This window comes from Pinus tabuliformis, chromosome 9 (assembly GCF_031772625.1).
Source record: "Pinus tabuliformis cultivar Carrire ecotype Pingquan chromosome 9, CPIR1, whole genome shotgun sequence".
Taxonomy (NCBI): domain Eukaryota; kingdom Viridiplantae; phylum Streptophyta; class Pinopsida; order Pinales; family Pinaceae; genus Pinus; species Pinus tabuliformis.
Genome location: NC_142307.1, coordinates 1,747,730,743 through 1,747,751,699, shown reverse-complemented (window position 1 = coordinate 1,747,751,699; position 20,957 = coordinate 1,747,730,743). Strand labels below are relative to the sequence as shown.

At 32.6% G+C, this 20,957-nt stretch overlaps 1 pseudogene; it reads left to right on the top strand.

Moving 5' to 3' along the window:
• Positions 1–2,195: 2,195 nt before the first annotated feature.
• On the top strand, positions 2,196–20,729 carry LOC149155698 (uncharacterized; annotated as a pseudogene).
• Positions 20,730–20,957: the final 228 nt, after the last annotated feature.

Here is a 20,957-nt window from a genome sequence, read left to right as displayed (position 1 = left end):
GATGACTTAGAAAAGTACTCTTATCTTGATATGACACAAAAGATACCAAAAAATTTCAATGGGTATTTCTTAATTGAATAACTACATCAAGGATTGTGCATTGTCAAGGGACTATATTAATTTATATATTTGGTAATATATTATATAATTAGAAGTTGAAAAATTAATATGAACTATCAAATCATTTCCTTATCAACACATGTATAATGATAATGATCATGACCAATAAAATCAGTTTTATTGTTTTAAGATGACTCACAAAATCTAACAAAAACTTGTTATCATGGAAAATTTTAGGGGCTAATATTCGCAGGTGGGCTAATTTTCCATGACTTCTCTAGAAAAATGATTTGCCAATTTCCATCTTTTATAAAAGTGATTCGCCCAAATTTTAGAATATAAAATTATTTTACCTTAAATATTTCCAACATTATATAGAGACTATATATAAAATCATTATAAAATTTACTAATTTTATAAATATATCAGTAAACATTTTATAGTTTACATATTGGGGACTAGTGAGATTCACTAGTGTTTTTAAACTTCAAGATAATTTTCCATAATCTTTTCCTTGCTTGTTATAGTTATTTTTTTAACTAAATAATTACATCATGTTTTAAATTTAATTCAATCGCACGTAAAATCTACCAATTGTAGAACATAGAACATAAGGTTTGCATGCAAACACTTTCAAGAGAAAACCATAAAAATAGATTTATGTTTATAACTCTTCATAGGCACCAATCAACTAGACACACTATGATCCAGGTGGATATTGGTGGCCACCCACATATTCCACTTGGACCTCCACCAAGTTTCATTAGATTCCTTGATTATAACATAATTTACTATTTTTAGTAGTTTTTTGGGGTCCTTAGCTTCCGGAGCTATTTTGATCACTTAATTTTTTTGAGGTTCATAGCAAAATCATAAAAATAGGCTAGGCCTGCCGCAAATATTATTTTACCCGGAGAGAATTTTCTAATGAGGTATCATATGCACCAAACAAAGATCATATGACTAAGTTACAACCCCGGAAAGTTGATCGTCCAACTAGCCCCAACGTGGCCCACAAACTCTTGTTGTTCCATCTCTTAGGGTTAGGTTTTTGGTTTTTCAGGGTTCCCCTTTATTTTTCAATAATAAAAAGGCCTTGGAGCCTCATAGTAACATATTTTAGAGGCATGTAGCTGCCACATCTCTTCTAAGAGATAGGTTACCATCGCTCGAGCAAGTTTATTTCCATTTTGTATGTACACATGTTTTCATTCTTTGATATTAATGAAATGAATATTTATCTTTTCTTCATATTTGTGCTTATGTTTATATATATATTATGCTTTGTTCTTGCATAAGTTCAGATCACACTATTCACACCATTAAGCACTAAATTAGAAATAGACACCAATCTCTTCTCTTGAGCAGCACCTATGTTCAAGTTCCGACTTCCTCTTTATTGCATACATGTTCTTCAAAATGTTGAACAATTGCATTTCCTTCTACTCATTACTTATTCAAATATATATTGGAAACTATCCCTTTTTCGAATGATATTAAATATTCCCTCATACATCTATCGCTTCTTTAGAGGTTCCTCTTTATATAGGATGATATTATTTTATAGTTGACAAACTTTTGCATCCAATTCTTTCTCTCCTTATACATCATCGTGACCCCTTGTGAAGATATGTGTTGATATATTTTAAATAATTAATTTCTTTTTATTTCACCTTTGCAAATTTCATGGAAAAATATGATGGGATTCTAAAACCATGGTCTTGAAACCATCATCTCTTAAAAAATAATTACAAAATATGTTTTTGAGTTCTTTACACTCATCGTTAAAGGTACTACTAAAATCCACCTTTTTCATTACATGCACCATCTCTTTTATTATACATTTTCACTTTTCAGTTTTTCTCATGCACCCCTATTATTGCACTTTGAAACCTTTACATATTACTTACAGCTATCTTATGTACTCTTTGACATCAATAATAATGTCCTACTACTAATGTCATTGTTGTTTCTACTGTTTATAATGTTGGTAGCTATGATAATGGTACTAATAACAATAGTGCCATCGTTGGTGGTGATGGTCATGGTGATGATGGTGATAGTGATAATGATGATGATGATGACAATGATGATGTTGGTGGTGGTGGTGCTACTACTATTGATTGTGCAGGTCAATGGTTTTATATGATGGTGTCAATGGTGAGGATGGTGGTGGTAGTGGTGGTGCTACTACTATTGATTGTGGAGGTGAATGGTTTTATATGATGGTGTCAATGGTGGGGATGGTGGTGGTGGTGGTGGTTATGATGATAATGGTAGTGGTTGTTATGATGATAATGATGGGGGTGGCGACGGTGATGGTAGTAATGATGGTGGAAGTAATGAGGATGATGATGACAATTATGATCATGATGATGGTGGGTGGTAGTAACAATGGCTATACAATGAGGCTAAATGATGATGGTGATGGTGATGATGATGATGATGGCAATGGTTATGATGACGATGGTGATGATGATGACAATGAAAATGAAAACAACAATGATGATGATAGTGATGATGATGGTGATGATGATTCTGTTATCGCTCAGAATTCTTCCCTAGAAGCTATAAAAAGAAGGAATAATCCGAGGTAACCAAAAACCTAATCTTTTAGACTCAGGTTCTAGCCAACCTAAGTCTAGAGAGGGCTCTCTCTTTATAATTTAACCTTGTTTTGGGTAGGATTTTAGGCTAGTTCTTAGTGCTCATGATGTTTTGGTTTTGATTGGGTGGTGGATTTAAGGGAACAGATGGGTAGAATAAGTATTGAGTCCATTGGGCTATGGAGTCAATTAGAGAGTGGCTTAACTAGATCATAGCAATTTCTAAAGGAAACGTTCATAGGGCAGGCTAGTATAGCAGAAAGAAAATCTATAGGTTCAAATGGATGAGGTAGTCCTAATCAAGGTAAAAGGGCAATGAAGAATCCATAAACCATGATCAAGATGAAGAACAGAAGGAGATCAGTAGCAAAGGGCAACTAAGAATCCTTTGCTATGGACCTAAGGGGGGAAACTATAGAAGTAAGCGAGCAATTAAGAATTCCCAGACCAAGATAGTTTAGCAGAAAACAATGAGAAAGTAAACAGTCAAAACATAGAGCATTAAAGCTAATTCTGAGATATCATTCCTTGTTTAATATCCGGATTTCATACAGAAAACATGTTAATATCTATAACATGATGAGAAAACAATAATTAAACATGAAGAGATAATATTTATTTGGTTCCAATTGTGCACAAGAATCAAGTGAAATGTCTTTAGCTTTATTTCATGACCCAGCAAAACTAGTCCAGTCTTGAATAAAATAGATCCTTATCTTGATATAAAATGTCTACAGAAAGGTATGTTAATCCACCCAAGATACTTCAAATGAAGAATTATTTATACTAATCCTAAACTGAAATATCTTGAATAAATATCAAGATTGGTTTTACAAATATCTCAAAGTGCTCTACATTAATAGAACTTAAATAAAGGACACTCAAAACTAATGAATATATTTGGCATTATGTTTATGGATTTATTGTGACAAAGAAGACAAATTTGAATTTGATAGCAACTCTTAAGTGATGATGAGGCATTCCAGCCACTAACTACATCCTTTCTTTGTGCATTCTACTCCAGTAATTTTGCAAGATTAGGGTCCATTGATACCTTTGTATATCTCAATCCATGACAGATGTTTAACAGTGGAAGAGTTGTTGTAGATAAGTATGTTTTTGAGACAAACCTCTCTTAGTTTCCAAAAATTTAGCTCCAGCGGTTCACAATATGCTCTGCAAAACGATGTCTAAAATAGGACTTTACATAGTCCAAAAAATAGGCTGTGAAGACATGCACTTATCTCACTTTTGGTAATACCAGTGTAAAGAGTGAGATAGGTTTTTGTATATTGGCCTTTTAGGAACAAAAAACTCATCCAGTTTCTCAAAATACTTCTTGGATTGGCCATAATAGTTTCTGAGAAACTATGATTTAAACAGGAAATTTCTAAAGAATGTACCATTTCTGCTTTGATTTCATCTTTTAACCTTAAATTTCTTTTAACTTTTTTTCAATTTTACTTTAGATAAACTTCATTGTTGTTGGTGAAAATGTTTTCATCTCTGTTTAACCCTTATTGCCTCCATTTTTACTTTTACTGCTCCGTTTTTTCATCTATCTTCACTTTGGCATGAATCGGTATGCTTTGTAACTGTCTTCCCTGTTGTTTGTCTTCATGCTAGCTCCTTTACTTGATTTGGTCTTCAATATAATACTCTTTAACCCTGATACACTTTGACTATTATTTACTATGTCCTTTTAACTTTACTGCATATTTTAGGTTTTTACTGTCTATTTCAACAATAAATCATTTAATTCCATGTTTCCTCTGCTTGTCTTTTAACTGTATGTTTTATTTTTCATCTCTATTTGAATGGATTTGATAACAATCTTGGATAAAATAGGTCTTATGACTAGTATTAAGATTGTTTATCCAAGGCTGCAGTGTTTTAGTCGCCTGTAAAACAAAACAAACTGTTAGGAAAACATTGGGTTGACAGTGAGAGTCATTAATGGATTTATCGAGATTTATTGTTATATGGAGTGAGTCCAAAGTGATTTTGGGAGGTAAACCATGCTTGAATTGGTTAGCAGAGTCTTCAGGTGGAGTAGAAGGGTTTCATAAGTTTACATAGTTGAATGGGCAAAAGGCAAGAAAATCTGGTTTCTTGGGGTTTAAACTTTAACGGGCAAACTTTTAAAATATGGTGTGAACTGAACATAGACGGTTTTCCGCGTAGCGGGTGGGCAGTAAGCAGTTTGTTTCACACAGCTTTTTGGCATTTCGTGGTATTAGGCTGTCTGATGCCATTCATCAGGCACCACGTAGCATTGGGGCCCAATAGGAAACCACCCATATCGGGCGAATAAAGGTTGGTCTTCGGAGGCCTTGCGAAATCAATGAGGATCATTAGATTTGATGAGGGGGAGATTGGGTGGTGGTCGGTTCATGAAGATGCATGAACGGTAGTTGGGGGGGGGGGCAACGAGGGTTTAAAAGTGGCGGGTTTTAATTAATCACAATTATGGTGGATTAAGGGCATCGAGGGTGATATCATTGGAAGATGGTTCGACTTGTAATTAACCACGGATTGATTAATTATGTTGGTTTTTATTCATAGATTTTATATTTCAAAATTTCGGGGCAGGGTATTAATATAAGGGTTTATATTTTTTTTTGGGACTTAATACATATACAAGTGTTAGAAATTAATATGAAGATGGTGGAGAATGGGTTTTAGCACTAAGTGTAATGTATCTAATTCATTTTCTTTTCATAAACACATTGTAACTTAGGTTTAAAAGGTAATTTTTGAGGGTTCTTTAGGAAAAATGGTTTACATGGGAGTAATTGCTTTCACTTAGGAAATTAGAGTTTAAACCGTAGGAAAAGGAGTTTTATGAGGGGAATTAGGGGGAGTGAAGAGGGGTAAATTTTTATGAGGGGTTTTTTCGTACTTAAGGTCTATAAGTCATTAGGCCAAGGGTCTGGTCCCTCCAGAAGTAAGAGAAATGCTCTGAGCCCCCTTGACTTAAGATTTTGGGTACTTAAGACTTTTCTTGGAAACTAGTTAAGTGAAAAGTGTAATGATTGTGGGAGGTTAATCAATTTGACTTTGTGGATTTGATACGTGCCTAATTATTATCCATACTTGGAACTTTGATTATGAAGGTGATCAACATGCTATTATCTAACAATCATCACAATTCTGCAACCATTCTTCTACCTACCCACCTACTCATCCTACCATTTTTACTTCTCTTTATTAGGGCGCACTTAAGCTGGAAAACCCTTATCAAAACCTTTTTCTTTTCTTTTACAATGGTATTCTAACTAAGTCTAACCTTATTACATCCAAGGGCTCAGATTAAATAGTTGAGCTCCTTTTATTTACTCTACCTATCTACTTATCTCCCAAGATTAAACAGTTTGGTCAGATTTTATTCTCTAGCTAAAAACATGAATTCAAAGCATGGAATAACCAATATTAAACTGTTTGATTACCATGGGTTATGGCATGAATAAAAAACTTCACACAATCATTAGTATGCATAAAAAGTAAATAGTAATTGCATTTTGACTTGCACACTTTCTTGGTCTTTTTGTTTTTTGGGGTTCATGTTCTTTCATTTTTTTTACCTTCTCTTATTCTTTTTTGTCCTTTGATTTATTTTTTAGTACATACCCTCTTTTCATTTTTTAATTTTTTGAATATGGAAAACATTTGCAGAAAGCAAGGGTATGTACATATTATAGTTTTATTCTCAGTCATTCAAAAATTATGACTCCTATTGGTATAGGAACCTAATAGTGGCTCCACTTGGGGATGGAATCTCCTTGTGAAATGTCAAGAACACCGTCGACTAGTTGCTTGATCCATTGGGCCAATCCCACACATGTATATTCTCTTTTGTATAATCTTTGTGATTTAAAATCTTGAACTGAAATTGCAGACTTTCTGCAAAATGAAATCTGACACATGCTCAGAGCATTGAGCTTATTTGCACTCATCTACCTACTCTAATCTAGTAAAAAAGACTGCCATATCAAGTAATAACAAATTTCCAATGCAACGAGTCAAGTAAATGGATACTTAACACAATTTTGCATTCCACTTTTCTAGGTAGAAAAGTAAATTTAGAAAATAGCATTTTAACTTTTCCACTAGATTTAATAGCTCTATTGATGAACTTGGCAACTCTTCTTCTATTGATGAATGCAATACATTGATGAAAGGATAATGGTAATCCTTCCATATAAGATCTTCTAGATGACTTGTAACAGGAAAACATACCTCATTCCAAACTGCTGCTTGATTTAAGTGATTCTCTAACTGTTTTTGCTCCTTGTTATCCACTATAACCAATTGCTTTGAATGCTCTTGATCTTCATCAACCATATCATATACAATAGGGAAGTCTTTATCATTATCTTTGTCATGTGGAAGCTTGCAAGGGAGTTGCAAACTCTCATTAATTTTAGATGAAAGATCATGATTATCTTTGTCATCTAGAAGCTTGCAAGGGAGTTGCAAACTCTCATTAATTTCAGAGGAAAGATCATGACTATCTTTGTCATGTAGAAGCTTGCAAGGGAGTTGCAAACTCTCATTAATTTCAGATGAAAGGTCATGATCTATTAAAGTATGTTGTCTTATTTTATTTATATCCAAGGATAGAAAATTTGAGAGATGATTTTCATCAAATAAATTTGACTGGTCTTTAATTTCTTAAGAAACCATTACTTGCTGAAGATGCTCTTATGGATCAATAATTTTAAGCTAAACCGCCTCTATCTCCAGATCACCAGTCTGTTATTGATTTTCACTGTTGTCTTCTACTTGAGCTAGTTCAGGGAGCTGAATGTCTTCTTTGCACTGATCAGTTTGTTGTGTTGCAAGAATTGTTTCCTGTGGGGAAATTTCATGGACCTGTAAACAACATACATCATCTTTTTATTCCTAAGGAGAAGATAATTCAAGCAAGGCTTATACTTTTTGAAAAGGATTTTCTTCTAAAGCCTCTAATATTTCATAATCCATGAACTGATCATCATCATACTAATCTTCCAGATATTGAATAAAACTTTCAAAATTGTCACAAAAATTTTGAATTAGCAACATAGATGAATAAATTTCCTTGTATTTGTCATGAAATACAGTATGAAAATGCTTTAAAGAACATATGCTAGAGGCTGGTAAATTTTCATACCAAGATCTAGTCTTTTCCTCTAAAGTTGCCATAAATATTTTCATAAGACAATCTTCATGGAATTTAACTTTAAACTTTCGGATGTGCATATGAAACCTTAATAAATGTAAAGCAGCATCATTTCCTGTTTCATCTTTAAATAATGGAAGATTTTTTGACCAATCAAAGTTGGGCATAGGATTTGGAAAACCTGGAACCTTTGACCTATCCAAAGGAGCATACCTACGTTGTATTCTCGAATACATCTTGAAAACACTTTAATGCTAGAATGGAGTCACCATAGGTTCTCAACAACTCTGGATTCTTTTACCAGTGGAGTCTTGATTATTTGAGGCTTCTTGATTGGAAAATGATCATCATAAGAGTCATAAGAATGATGCTCAAATGTGTAAGGAGATTTTATATTTACAATTTCCAAAAGAAAATAATTAAAAACCAATCTAAGATCTTCTCTAAAATACTATATACATTGAAAAAATTTCTTAATGAGAAAGAACATAATGTCTTGGATAACAATCCAAGTTAAATGCCTCATCTTTTCACATAGTTCTTTCAGGTTCATTCCTCCAGTGGAGTCTTCATTGTAGAATTGAATTTGGAGTCGCCAGGTGGATGATTTTAACCTTTGTGTGTCTGATCACTGTCCACCATCATAGATCAGATTTAAACGTGTAAAAAATTTCTGAAGAAAATGTTAGTTCTCCCCAACAGAGTTGCCACTATGTTATCACTCAGAAGTCTTCCCTAGAAGTTATAAAAAGAAGGAATAATCAGACGTAACCACAAACCTAATCTTTTAGACTCTAATTCTAGCCAACCTAAGTCCAAAGAGTGCTCTCTCTTTATAGTTTAACTTTGTTTTGGGTAGGATTTCAGGCTAGTGCTTAGTGCTCATGATGTTTTGGTTTTGATTGGGTGTTGGATTTAAGGCAACAGATGGGAAGAACAAGTATTCAGGCCATTAGGCTATGGAGTCAATCAGAGAGTGGCTTAACTGGATCAGATCAATTTCTAAAGGAAGAGTTCACAGGGCAGGCTAGCACAGCAAAAAGCAAATCTACAGGTTCAAATGGATGAGGTAGTCCTAACCAGGGTAAAAGGGCAATGAAGAATCCTTAAACCAGGATCAAGATGAAGAACCGAAGGAGATCAATAGCAAATGGAAACTAAGAATCCTTTACTATGGACCTAAGGGGGGAAATACGGAAGAAAGGGAGCAATTAAGCATTCCCAGAGCAAGATAGTTTAGCAGAAAACAATGAGAAAGTAAATAGTCAAAACAGAGAGCATTAAAGCTAATTCTGAGATATCATTCCTTGTTTACTATTCAGATTTCATAGAGAAAACATGTGAATATCTATAACATGACGAGAAAACAATAATTAAACATGAAGGGATAATACTTATTTGGTTCCAACTGTGCACAAGAATCAAGTGAAATGTCTTTAGCTTTATTTCATGACCCAGCAAAACTAGTCCAGTCTTGAATACAATAGCTCCTTTGCTTGATGTAAAATGTCTAAAGAAATTTATTTTAATCCACAAAAAATACTTCAAATTAAGAAGTATTTATACTAATTCTAAATTGAAATATCTTGAATAAATATCAAGATTGGTTTTACAAATATCTCAAATTTTTTTACATTAATAGAAATTAAAGAAAGGACACTCAAAACTAATGAATCTATTTGACACTATGTTTATGGATTTATGGTGACAAAGAATAGAAATTTAAATTTTATAGCAACTCTTAAGTGATGACGAGGCATCCGAGTCACTAACTACATCCTTTCTTTGTGCATTCTGCAAGATTAAGGTCCATTGGTACGTTTGTATATCTCAATCCATGATAGATATGTAAATGGTGAAAGAGGTTATTCTAGATAAGTCTAATTTTGAGATAAACCTCTCTTAGTTTCCCAAAATTCAGCTCCAGCTATTCACAATATTCTCTACAAAAAGATTTCTAAAACACGACTTTACACAGTCCGAAAACTAGGCTATGAAGACATGAACTTATATCCCTTTGGTAATACCTATGTAAAAAGTGAGATAATTTTTTGTAGATTGGCCTTTTAGGAAAAAAAACCACCGGTTTCTCAACATACTTCTTGGATGGGCCACAATAGTTTCTACAAAACTATGACTTAAACAAGAAATTTCTAAAGAATGTACCATTTCTCCTATGATTTCATCTTTTAACCTTAAATTTCTTTTAACTGTTTTTCACTTTTACTTTGGATAAACTTCATTGTTGCTGGTGAAAGTGTTTTCATCTATGTTTAACCCTTACTTCCTCTGTGTTCACTTTTACTATTTACTTTTACTGCTCTGTTTTTCATATGTCTTCTCTTTGACATGAATCTGTATGCTTTGTAACCGTCTACGCTTCGTTTATCTTCATCCTAGCTGCTTTACATGACTTGGTCTTCAATCTGATACACTTTAACCCTGATACAGTTTGACTATTCTTTACTGTGTCGTTTTACCTGTAATGTATATTTTAGGTTTTTACTATCTATTTCAACAGTAAATCATTTAATTCCATGTTTCCTCTGCTTGTCTTCTAACTGTATGTTTTATTTTGCATCTCTGTTTGAATGGATTCGATAACAATCTTGGAGTAAACAGTTCTTATGACCAGTATTAAGACTGTTTATCCAAGGCTGTGGTCTTTTGATCACCTGTAAAATAAAACAAACTATTAGGAAAATGTTGGGTTTACAGGGAGGGTCATTAATGGATTTATCGAGCTTTATAGGTATATGGAGTGAGTCCAAAGTGATTTCAGGAGGTAAACCATGCTTGAATTGGTTAGCAGAGGCTTCAGGTGGAGTAGAAGGGTTTCATAAGTTTACACAATAGAATGGGCGAGGGGCAAGAAATCCTGGTTTCTTAGGGTTTTAACTTTAACGGGGAAACTTTTAAAATACAGCACGAACTGAACAATAAACGGTTTGTCGTGCAGTGGGCGTGCAGTAAGCGGTTTGTTTTGCACAACGTTTGGGTGCTTGGCGATATTGGGGGGAGGTCGCCTGATTCCATTCATTAGGTTCCACGTAGCATTGGGGCCTAACAGGAAACCACCCATATCGGGCAGCTAAAGGTTGGTCTTCGGAGGCCTTGCCGAATAAATGAGGATCATTAGATTTGACGGGGGGAAGATATCGCAATGGTCGGTTCATGACGATGCACAAACGGTAGTGGGAGGGCCTGGCGAGGGTTTAAAAGTGGTGGGCTTTAACTAATCACGGATTATGGTGGATTAAGGGCGTCGAGGGTGATTTCATCGGCAGATAGTTTGACTTGTAATTAACCACGAATTGATTAATTATTTTCGAGTTTTATTCATAAAGTTTATATTTCAAACTTTCGGGGCGGGGTATTAATATAAGGGTTTTATTGATATATATATGGGAAGGGTTTATATTTCTTTTTGGGATTTAATACATATATAAGTGCTAGAAGCTAATATGAAGATGGTGAAGAATGGGTTTTAGTGCTATGTGTAATGTATCTAATTCATTTTATTTTCATAAACACAATGTCACTTAGGCTTAAAAAGTAATTTTGAGGGTTTTTTAGGAAAAATCATTTACATGGGAGTAATTTCTTTCCCTTAGGAAAATACAATTTAAACCTTAGGAAAAGGGGTTTTATGAGGGGAATGAGGGGGAGTGAAGAGGGGATCTTTTGTACTTAAGGTCTATAAGTCATTAGGCTGAGGGTCCGGTCCCTCTAGAAGTAAGAGAAATGCTCTGAGCCCCTTTGACTTAAGATTTTGGGTACTTAAGACTTTTATTGGAAATTAGTTAGTTAAGTGAAAAGTGAAAGAGTGAGGGAGGTTAATCAACTTACTTTTTGGATTTTATACATGCCCAATTATTACCCATACTTGGAACTTCGATGATGAAGGTGATCAACATTCCTTTTTCTAACAATCATCACAATTTTGCAACCATTCTGCTACATACCCACCTACTTATCCTACCATTTTTACTTCTCTTTATTAGGGTGCACTTAAGCTGGAAAACCATTATCAAAACCTTTTTATTTTTTTTTACAATGGTATTCTAACTAAGTCTAACCTTATTACACCCAAGGGCTCAGATTAAATAGTTTAGCTCCTTTTATTTACTCTACCTATCTACTTATCTGCCAAGATTAAACAGTTTGGTTAGATTTTATTCTCTGGCTAAAAACATAAAATTCAAATCATGGAATAAGCAAGATTAAACTGTTTGATTACCATTGATTGTGACATGAATAAAAAGTTGCACACAATCCTTATTATACATAAAAAGAAAATAGTAGTGGCATTTTGACTTGCACACTTTTATGGTCATTTTGTTTTTTGGGGTTCATATTCTTTCATTTTTTTGACCATCTCTTAGTCTTTTTTTTCCTTTGATTTATATTTTAGGACATACCCTCTTTTAATTTTCAAATTTTTTTAATATGGAAAACATTTGTAGAAAGAAAAGGTATGTACATGTTACAGGTTTAATCTCAATCATTAAGAAATTATGACTCCTATTGGTATAGGAACCTAAAAGATTCCCCACTAAGGAATAATGATGGCAATGGACATGGAAATGGTGTTGCCAATCACAATGATCATCCATTAGTGCCAAATTTTGTATATAAAAATTTAATAAGTTAGGGGAATTGGTTGAAAATATTTACAATTTTATTTCTATGCTTTAGAGGTATCAAGAGAATAGTTCTAAATTCACCACTGTTTTATTGAATAAAAAGTTTAGGAATCTTGGTGGTGTGATAAATATTATCAAATTAATATCTCTCCTATGTATATGTTAGACATTCTAAGAGAAAATTATTCCGATATTAAACTCTCTTAATATTGGAAATATTATAGGCTCTTTCATTCCATGATGATTTTTGGAATCATCTAATGTCCCATTTCACTATGGATATCATGAGAATTTGTTAATATTTTAGTAATGTATTTTTTTTTTCTTTATACTGTTCAAAATTGAGAGATACTTTTGATATTATTTATACTATACCTCCTTGTAATATAATAATTTTATTTTTTCCTTAAACTATTTATTCCACCACAATTTCTCTTAAATTTTGGTGTAATGTTACTTTTAATATTATCATTATCTTGTAGAATGATCCCTTTCTTTATTACCCAATGGTTTATCCATGACTAATCATCCTTATCTAATTTCCATTTAAGTTGGAGGTGGTTTTTGCTAGAATCTGAAGCAATATCTATAGTATCCTACATGTTGTTTAGATTGTTCTTATACATTAGGTACCTAGTCACGACCATGCTCTTAATGAGGGAAAGCATCACTTTTTGTACAGGATAGGATAAGATGTATTGTTTAATATTTAAATTACAGGTTTTTTTTTTTAATATACTATATTTTTCTCCATCAATCTCCAACGATATTGCATTCCCAAAATTCACATCCATATAAAATAACAAGTGTAAGCATAGTCCAAAGAGGAATTTTTTCTTATTTCATATAAAAAAATTGGCTAATTTACATTTGTTTTCAAATTGATAATAAGATTTCCATCCCTCATTTATCATTTTCTCAATGTTATAATTTATGTCGGAGAATTTCTTCAAGTCAATAAGGCCTAGGATGGCTTACCCTATTAACTAAAGGGAGCGGGTTTCCTTAATTTAGTTTAAGTTAATTTAATACAATTAAAGATAGGGATTTTACTTTTTAATTAAAATAGTGATTTATTTAATAAATGAAGGATTATTTCCTCATCGACATGTAATACATCATTTAAGGATACTTGTTTGGGATTTAGAGGTTTTAGGATCAAGTTTATATTTTGTTGTATGTATGATTAGACCCATCTTTAGCGGATCTCAGCAAACCATTCATGTTGTATATAATTGATTTTTATAAATAAAATATAGGATGGAATATTACAGGAGATAGTCAAGAGACGCTAATGACCGAAGGAGGTCTAAGAGAGAGGAAAGGGCCAATTTATTTGTGTAAAGAAGGCCAAAATTGTAGAAATTTATGCAATTGAAGATTGTGTAAATACCCTCCATCATGTGTATTTACATTCTTTATGTTTGGAACTTATATGTTTATACTATGTGGATTATTGGGTTATATAATTTGGTATTCTAGTTAGCATAGCGAGGGAGATCAAATTCTCCTATATATAGAGGGAATACATAGTAACTACCAAGTAATCAGTTACAGTTCCTTGTATGGTTCCAATTGCGTGTTCATGTATAATACCAAATTTGAGTTTATATGTAAGTGAGTGACTCCATATCTAAGTAGATGGAATGATTTTCATAGTGCCATAGATACAAATCAAAGTTTGTTGGTACAATAGGCAAAGTCAAGGATCATATTGAATCTTTTTTAACATAAAAATTTTAATATTTTAGGGCTTATTGGCACAAAGAGTTATAACTGGAAGACTTAACCAAACACTAGTACAAAATGGCTAATTAGTTACTAAAAAAATGACTAAAATTTGCATATAAATGACCATTTTTCAATCAGTGACCAATAGTAGCTAATTTACAATATCTTATAATGCGACCAACTTTTAGTCATTTTTAGCTTAGTCATTAATTGGTTGTCTCAATTTCATTGTCTAGTAGTATATTTATTTATAAATTTGGTCATTAATTTAGTCATTGATTGCCACAATTAATGGAAAAATATACAACAAAATATATTACTATATGGTCGCCCGAGAAAACCAATTAATAACCAAAGAAATATGACCAAAATGTTGGCCGTGTTATAAGATACTATAAATTAACTACTAATACTCATGTATATGCCAAATTTAGTCATCATTTGAAACCAATTAATAACCAAATAAATATGACTAAATTTTGGTCATGCTATAAGATATTTTAAATTAACTACTAATAGTCATATATATGAAAACTTTAGTCATCGTATGTAATCACAAATCTGTCATTTACAGTAGTCATTTATATTTTTTTGATAATTTCATATTCATTATATAAATGACTAATTTAGTAGCTTATATTCATTTCATTTATTTTCATTAATAGTAATTATAAACAACTAATTTAGTCATATATTCATTTTATTTTTGTTCCTGATTAATCAATATAAACTACTAATTTAGTAGTTTTAGATTAATTTTATGTGTTCATTACTAATCAACATAGATTAATTAGTATGAATTTGCGATTAAATTAAAAATAATTCACACAATGTGCATGTTCATCTAATATAAAAACACAAAGTTACATATGTTAATTACAATACTAAACAACATCAAGTCCAACTATAAAAAAATTTCAACCACATAAATTATATTATATAAAATGTCATATATAACAATATGAGTTCCCAACTTAATATTGGTTGGACTACAACTTATACATGAAACAGAGTGTCATCACTTCCAAACATTATTATTGTTTTTCCATGTCATTATAAGTGAATTCACCAACGCTGAAGACTTAACCATCATTCTCTATGTGTGTGTCCTATGTAGGATATTGTCTCTAAGGGTACCACTAGACCAGTTTTCTTCTCTCTCTCTCTTTGCATTTGTTACTTCAATGTTATTGTTCTCCTCTTTCATCAATTCTTGCTTCTTACCATCAATATTAAGTTATGAGTCCATTTTCTGAAAGAAAAATAAGATACAATGAAGAGTGTAAGACATGAAAGACGATGAACACTAGAATATAAACTCAAGTAGAGTATAAACATTTTATATGCCATATATCTCAACATCAGCAATGTCAAAGTCATTTTTCCCCATAAAAGCAAGAAACTCAAACAAGTTTTTTTTAGTTGAGTGATAATGGCCTTTATGTGGCCAAAATGACCTATATAGACAAAGAAAATAAAACATCACCATACAAAAGAACACCTTAGTAACATAGTATTCAACAGGGAAGGCTTAAGTTACAATCATGCCAACTAAGTTACATACTAAAAATCTCAAGTTGTAGATAACTTGTGAAACAAAATAATATGAGGTGTGATGTCTAATCCTTGTCATTTTATTCGCATCAACATTTCATTCTATAATGAATGATCTTGGTCAAGTATATAAACAACATGTGCTCAAATAAGAACATGAAAGTAAGATTTTATAATAGTCATGAAAAACTTGTGTAATACTCATTTCATCTTGAATTTTTGGTTGTTGTTTAGTTGGACATGATACCAAGTATTTTCAATTTCATAGTTAAAAGAAAAAAAAAATCAAAAGAAATGTTCAAAATACAATCAAACAATAAAGAGATGATATCATGAAATGGACATTGCAATTATAAAAAAATTGTTTACCTGCCCACTGATGTCTTGTCTGGAATTCCTAAAACATTTTCCTACCCAAAATAACCAATGAGGTGAAAGAATCACAACATTAAAAAATGTAGGAATCCCTACTAGAAATATTTCCAAATTCGATGGCTCAAGTGCCTAAAGGATATCCAATAGTAGATGAATCATATCTAGGTCATGCTATACATTGTCTCCCCATCCTTTTTCTACTCACATTTCCTGTAACCTTTTGACACCAGAGTCAAATAACAATCAAACAAAGACTCGCATTCGTTTTTAGACCTATAAAATTTGAATATAAAAATAATTTAACACAAAACAACTATAATACTAATATTATCCTCAAGTTTTGGATTTTGTTTAAATGGATATGATACCAAGTATCTTTAATTTTATAGTTAAAAGCAAAAATCAAATCAAAGTAAAAGTTCAAAATACAATCAAATAATAAAGAGAGGATATCATGGAATGGGAAGTGCAATTATAAAAAATATGTTTATCTGTCCACCAGCATTTGGCATTCCTAAAATTACTTTCCCAAAATAACCACAAGGTGAAAGAATCACAAAATTAAAAAACATAGCAATCCTTCCTAAAAACATTTGCAAAGTCAATCGATGAGGTAGCTGAAGGAATACCCACTTTAAAAAACACAAATACCCATTTTAAAAAACACAAATTAATATTTGACCGACAATTGGTTTGCTAGATTCCTTCCAAAAGCTCCAAAATATCTAATAGACAACACCTAATACACATGGGGTCCTCGAAATATTTTGAATAATCTTGTCAGAAAAGAAGAAATTGACCAATCCAATCAAGAAAAGTATATATGAAAGACTCTCCTTTCCATAATCAAACAACATTCTCTGTCTTTTCAAATGAATTTGATTCTTTCGAGTGAGAAATGGATCAGGATCTAGATCATTGGTCTATGTTAGCTTCTAAACTTTAGCCCTAGAACATTATTAAAATGTGAGGTGATGGAATTCATATTGATCCCCTAAATTCAAAATAAAGTGGATATTAATGTGCACAACAATTAATATGAATTACTCAATTAAAACAAGCCAACCAAACACCTTGGGAATGGCAGTTCAAGGATATACATTCACTAGAACTTTGAACATTATTTTAAGGTAGGGTGATGGATTTTAGATTGATCCCCTAAATTCAAAACAAAGTGGATAATAATGTGTACAAAAATCAATATGAAGTATTATATGCAGACAGACCATCCAAACACCTTGGAAATAGTACATCAAGGAGCTTCGTTTAAGAGTTGTTTGCAATGAAAAAATTGAGGTTTGGTTATGGTTCTATGTTTGCTGGTTTGTGGTCTCTATAGGTGTTTCAATATTCATTGTTTTTTATCACTTACATCTTTGAGTGCCTTCTAGAGGCAACCTCCCTGCTCTCCTTATTCCTTCCCCTCAAGTTGCTCCTGTTGCACCCAAAACAGATGTGTTCAAAGATGGAAGGTGGAGGTTCAGACAGGCTTCAACACATCACAAATTAGAGGAATCTAAGTGGGAAGTGTCAGTGGCTCAAGGAAACTTCACCTCTTAGATGTTTTCAACTTCTTCCTTATATTACAATTCTAGAAACATGGTAAGCCATGTCCTCAAACTCTGTCTTTTTCCCTTTGAAAATTTTGTTAGCAGTTTGGCAGTTTACAATTTCTTTGATTTTTGGAATGGATCAAATTTTGTTTCAGTCAATCACCTTATGAAAAGATATTAGTTTTACCTATAGCTAGATTCAGTTTGGATGGTCGAGAGATACAAGGGTCATCTCCTATTTTAACAAAATTAATGTCTACTGCTCGTAATGGAAAACTCTTGTTAATAACAAGTCTCCAAACACTATTTTGCACGCAAGCTTACAAGAATCAAGGATAGAGATGCTATGGAAAACACTATTTGGAAAGAAATTTGGAGAGTATTACACTATCAAAAAGAGATTAATCAAGCCAATTGCAGTACTTTGATGGCAATTTCCTAAAATTTCTAATTTGGAAAAAGCATCAGCCACACATAATGCCAATGTAATGAGTATAAAATTTCACCATAAACCGATATTGGATACAAACAAGTGATTTAATAATTGATATTTGTCTTTATAGGGGAAAAAACCAAACAAGTGTTTTTTCTAAGGATTATCTTCCAAGGATTGTACCAAATTTCATAATTGATACTTTTCTTGACAGGGATTTGGGAATTTTACTCTATGTTGCCCCTCCTTCCCTATGTTGGGAGCTGTCCAATTTTTCCTACACATCCCACAACCCAGGTTTATTTTACAAGCAATGGTCACTATAGATAGATCATTTCATCAAGATCCAAATATGAAATTATATCCACCTCATAGACTGAAGAACTACATAAAAATTCCATTAATATACTAGTCATTGTCTCTAAAACTAAGCTTCATTAAAAACTCTTGGTAAAGTACATACTACAAAGCTCAATAATTATTTTTTTGTGTCCATCACTTTCAGCATCAATTTCTTGCAGTGACCGAAATGGTACACCTACGAACCCATAACCTTGATGCTCAATGAATATTGTATTGTGGGACTTGGAAATGAGTGACTGATGGAACATGCACATCTATGATGAAGAGGAATGAATATTTTGAGGATTAAAATTACTAAACTATGAAGGCCTAGAAACAAATGATGATAAGACATGTCCTTTAGAAGAACCACTACTTCTCTTAGGTGCTTGTGTTAATGAAATATGATGTGATCCCCAAGGTATACTTGGTAGCGGATGTAGCATCAAAGAAGAAGTACCCCTAGGGCCATTAGATCTTGGTTCATTGGAAACCAATTTCTATATTCATGGTTAGTTTCTCTATTCTGTGAACATGTAACAAGTCAGGTATTAATAACAATACCCATCATCGTGTTTCTTGAACTAGATTCTTCATGCTGAGAATCTAAATGATCCCTTTCACTAACATTGGAGTTGGAATCATTTCCATGTCTAGACATAAAATAACTTTCATTCCATCAAACTTAATGCAAACTCCCCTCTATACAAAAAAACTCATGAAACATACTATGTTGGTGCTATCATTTAAACAAATATTATAGAGAAAGCATCGCTATGATATCTTCATATGCCTTTTTTTACACACAAAACAATTTATTTTTTCTATCTTTAAGTCATTTTATTTATGATAGGCTTTCCATTCAATATTGATATACATACTATTCAAAGTCAATTATTTTTCAAATTGCTCATATCTTGGGTTAATGCTTTAAATTTTTTAGTTGATTGGCCTTTGCTGTAGCTGTAACCTATTGGGAGTTTACCACAACTTTCCAAGCTTCTATTGTTAGTGCATTCCTTTATGGATGCTACCCAAGAATTCCTAGAGTGATCTCCTACAAAATTTTGATCAATCATTTTCCAGCCAAAAACTTGGTGGTTTTTATTAGGTAAAAGGTTATTAATTTTGTTAGGACTTGTGAGACATTTTTAGTGTATTTCTCTTACGAGAGTATGGTGCTTTCAGTTTAAGGTATTTAGGATATTTTATCCTTTCGAAATGATGTTTTCTTCTTCATATTAATGAAGATGTAGCTAATTTTCTATTCTTGTATCTCAAAACCTTACAAATCATAGAGCCTTTGAGGATGCAAATGGAGGTACATATAAGTTTACACAAATAACTGCATGTAAGGGATATATTTCACTTTTTTTGGCTTCCATTCCTTGTACATGGTTCTACTATGTTGTTATGACGTCTGAACTTCAAAAAGTCAAATTGATTTTGAGCCTCTGTTTTTAGCATGTTCAAAGATACTTGCAAATTCATATAGAAGCACAGAGGAAATACTTGCAGTTAATTCTAAAAAAAGCAAGGGAAACTCTTTTAGGTTACAAAGTGGGTTCAATTGGATTGGAAGATACTTGTGAGGAACTTTCTGAGTTGGCCTCAAAAGTGAAAAGTGAGTGTTTTAACTCTACATTTTCTGCTTTTACCTTCTCCACGATGCCTGAAATCCCTGGTTTATTTCCAGAATCTCAGATTTCTCATCAACAATTCTAGGCTATGGACTATTATGCATCTAGTTGCCTCACTTCAAATGAGAGTTATGAGAAGGTTCCTATAGAGAATTTACAGGCTAGAGGTAGAAAATTCCCAAGGTCTAGTTATGAGAAAAAAGTGTAGTTTTGGCATGATGAAATCTGAGAACTGATAGGGGAAGAAAATATCTCTTCACCTTCCTCTAGGACCAAGGATTCTTCAATTGTATTTCATGAGAGGGATATTAGTGACATAGTACAAGCAGAAGAAAATGGCAACTATTTATTAGACAAAAACAGAAAAGAGTGTGAAATAAATGGAGTGCTTGTTGATCCACCCATAACAAGAACATTAGCCTTTTCTAGTGCTTTATCTCTGCAAGAAAGTAGTCAAATGTATGAGGTATCCAAATTTTAAACGAATCAAGATAAAACATGTTCCAAGGGGTATAACAAATTCTCTAAAATGACAAAGGATTTGGACTTGAATTCCAATGGTGATACCATAATGTCCTCCATGGAAAGATGGCTTGACTTGAATGGTTTTGGGTGGAGCAGATGAAAATTGTTTCGCAACATGTTTGTGTCTTTGGCACATATGAGGAAGCCATAATTTATTTTATGCATGAGATTAAGAGCCAATAATGTTTGTATTATGGATTTATACATTGCGTGGCCATGAGAAGGCCTTGTAGTATTTTTCCCTTAAGTTTTAAACCTGATTGAATCCTTTTCTGGCAAACCAGTAGGACATGTACCATTATGTAGATGTACTATGATGTAAATATTG